Source organism: Pteropus vampyrus, unplaced genomic scaffold, assembly GCF_000151845.1.
Source record: "Pteropus vampyrus isolate Shadow unplaced genomic scaffold, Pvam_2.0 Scaffold1, whole genome shotgun sequence".
Taxonomy (NCBI): domain Eukaryota; kingdom Metazoa; phylum Chordata; class Mammalia; order Chiroptera; family Pteropodidae; genus Pteropus; species Pteropus vampyrus.
Genome location: NW_011888782.1, coordinates 2,469,401 through 2,472,730, shown reverse-complemented (window position 1 = coordinate 2,472,730; position 3,330 = coordinate 2,469,401). Strand labels below are relative to the sequence as shown.

The following is a 3,330-nucleotide window of genomic DNA, read 5'->3' as shown; positions in this document are numbered from 1 at the left end:
TTTTCTGAAGGAAACTCTTAGGTCTGTGGAAGTAAATGAAACCATTTGAATGAGAACAAACACTATTTATACCTGGTAATTTCTATAATAAGGAGTCAACCCCCATCACATACATTTGTCAGAGACCCAAAGGCAGGCAGGGGAGTGGGAAAAGTTTACGATGAAAAATGAAACACTTCTGTTTTGCTTGATTGGAGGTTGTTGGCAATGGGAAAAAGGAAGTGAGTCTATGGCCATGCCACCCTGAACAAGCCCAATCCCGTCTGATTTCGGAAGCTAAGCAGGATCGGGCCTGGTTAGTACTTGGATGGGAGACCACCTAGGAAGACCAGGTGCTATAGGCATAAAAAATAAAAAATAAGGGATTATAAGATGACAAAGTCTTTGCAATCTGTGAGGTCAACCAAGGGTTGCCTGGCCTAAAAAAAAAAAAAAGAAAAGAAAAAGAAAAAGAAATAAGAAAAGAAAAAGGAAGTGGCCTAACTAGAAGCAGAGGATCCTACATGCTCGGTCTAGGGAGGATAAATTTGCCTTTCTCTGACTGGTCCTGAGTGGGAAGCAGTGGCAGTATTATGGAAGCTGGCAGTCTCTCACTAAGTTCTTACTATCTGGGGCCAATTACTGCAAAAGTTGTAGTTTGGCTTCCTGGACTGCTTGTTGCAGAGGGTGTGGGTCAGAGTTCTACTTTTCAGTCTCTCAGGTTGATGGGGAGCTCTGTATATTCAGTCTCTCAGGTTGATGGGGAGCTTCTGTGACTACTTGGGTATTCTCCCTTTACTGGGGATCAGAGAAGCTTTGTTATAAGTTTTGGAGTACAAGAGAATGGATAGGTAGGTCTATATGAAGGCACGTGGGTATCCAATGAGTACCTTTCCGAAGAGTCTGAAGATATGAATTCAGCTGAAAGCTGGGGATTGAGGCAGGGGTAAGGTCAGAGGAAGAAGTTGAAGACAGGATTCAGTCTCACACTTAATGCCCCCCAAACAGTTCAACTCTGGCCCCTAAGTCCTAAGTTTTCAAGACCCACCTTCTTTAGAAAAAAAATATCTATTGTTTCTTGGATAGAGTACAGCAAAATGGTCACAGATTCCCCTATCCTGATATACATTCTCCTGTGCAATTCATTCCATCAACCAGTGGAGTCCATCTCCTCACCTCCTGAATCTAGGTTGGTTTTGTGATTTGCTTTGATCAATAGAAAGTGGAAGAAGTGTCGTTATTCAACTTTTGAGGTTAATTCTTAAAAGACCCTACATGTTGTTGGTACAATGCTCAGAGACCAACATGTAAAGAAGCCAGTCTAGCCCCCAGGAACATGAGAGAACACATGGAGGAGAGCAGAGGCATCCTAGCCATAAACCAGCACTAAATGCCAGATCCATAAGGGAAGCCACGTTGGGCCTTGTAGCCCAGCCAGTCTTCCAGTTGATAAAGGTATATGAGTGAGCTCAGCTCAGAGCAACAGAGGAAATTTCAGTCAATGCATAAAATTATGAGAAATAATAGATTGTTGTTGCTTTGAACCACTGAGTTCTGGGGATGGTAGGTCGTTATGTGGTGGCAGGTAATTAAAGCATTCCTCAAGAATGCCCTTAGAGAAGCAAACATCAAACGCATATCACAGTTTCTTTAAACCATATTCTGCCTTTCAAGATGAGGTCTAGTAAATGCGCTCTTCTTATCTCGATGCATAGTTATTAACTAGGTGTACTGTCCACATGGCCCCTCAGCTTAATTTAGTTGTAGGCATAAAATGGTAGGTCCGGTGTTCAAAAGAGCTGCTTCCCTTTAGGCATCCTCCGCAGAATCACAGGGCCATTGTATTCAGCAAGGAGGAGCAGAGTCTGCAGGTAGAGGAGTGTGGACTTGGAGAAATCAGGTTCCCTTGGTACACAGATCAGAGGCTCTCATTTACTGGGCACTTCTGGCATGCTTGGCCCTGTGCTGGGCTCTGAAGAGCCTGGTCATAAAGCTTCACTCTGCCTGAGGATTTCCCAGCATTCTGTGAGGAGTGTGGCACCTGACTTGGTCCCTTGGGACTTCAGTTTGGCCTCCTCTTTCCCCAAGGTTTGGAGCTCCCTTAGGGAGGGAGGGTCCTGTTTATTTCCTCAGGTTCTAATTCCATCCGATCTCTGTGTGAGGGAGAGAAATCTGTGGTGGTTTTAAGGCAAGTTTGCAAATTCTCCTTCAAAAGATGGAGTCAGATTTCTTATCCTTTGTGTATAGGCCAACCATAAGGACTCACTTCTAATACACAGACTATAGTAAAAGTGATGTTGTGTGACTTCCAAGTATAGGTCGTGAAAAGTAATAGAGCCTCTACCTGGACTCTCTTTGGTGCTCAGAGCCTCCATGTAAGATGTATGGCTACTCTGAAACTACTGTACTGGAGGGATCAGGTACTAGAAGTTACTATACTGGAGAGACAGAAAGAGATGTCTGAGGAGCTCCAGCTGTTGGATCTTCCCAGCCCTGACACCAAGACTTATAGATGAAGAAGCCTTTGAGATGACTCCACTCCCAGCTACTAATCTGAGCACAAATGCATGAGAGACAAACCTTTGTAAGTGCCACCTTGCTGAGCTCAGTCAGCCCCCAGACCTGTGAAATAGCATCGTAATAAATTGCATTTGCTGTTTACAGCACTAAATTTGGGCTGGCTTTTACATAGCAATAGGTAACACCTCACTTTCTTACTTCTTGGCTGGTGTTTTTTTGGATCGCCACTCAACTAAACTACTTGTCTTTGAAGACTTGTTTTGAATAGGTACTCATGTGGAGAGGGGTGCATATAAAATATTTTGCCATATAAAAGAATTCTATTCTTGGAAGAAATAGAGAACACCTTTTTAAGATAATTCAAACTTTCCCAACCATTTTAGAAAAAATCAAATCCTACTGCCTAAAGTGTCCACTGTATACAACGAATGATTGTCTCTTCTATGCATCTAGAACGGTACCATCTTTGGCAGAATGGAGAAAATAGTGCTTCTCATATTTCAGTGAGCACATGGATTACCTGGATATCTTGCCAAAATGGAAATCCTGAACCAGTAGGTTTGGGGTGCAGTAGTTCTCAAATTATGATCTTTTGACCATCAGCATCAGCATCACCTGGGAACTGCTTAGAGCTGTAAATTCACTCCAGGCTTAGTGAATCGAAAATTCTGTATTTTAACCAAACTTCCAGGTGATTTTGATGCAGCTGAAGTTTGAGAAACTTTGTTCATAAGTGTTACTGCAAATCTGAATGGGCCTCTAAGAACACCAAAACGCAGGGAGATAAGAAATCTGCTGGAAATGGGGAGGAGAGGCAGTGGACTGGCAGCA

General features: G+C 43.1%; 1 pseudogene; it reads left to right on the top strand.

Moving 5' to 3' along the window:
- The first annotated feature begins 225 nt into the window (after positions 1–225).
- On the top strand, positions 226–344 carry LOC111736254 (annotated as a pseudogene).
- The last annotated feature ends 2,986 nt before the right edge of the window (positions 345–3,330 follow it).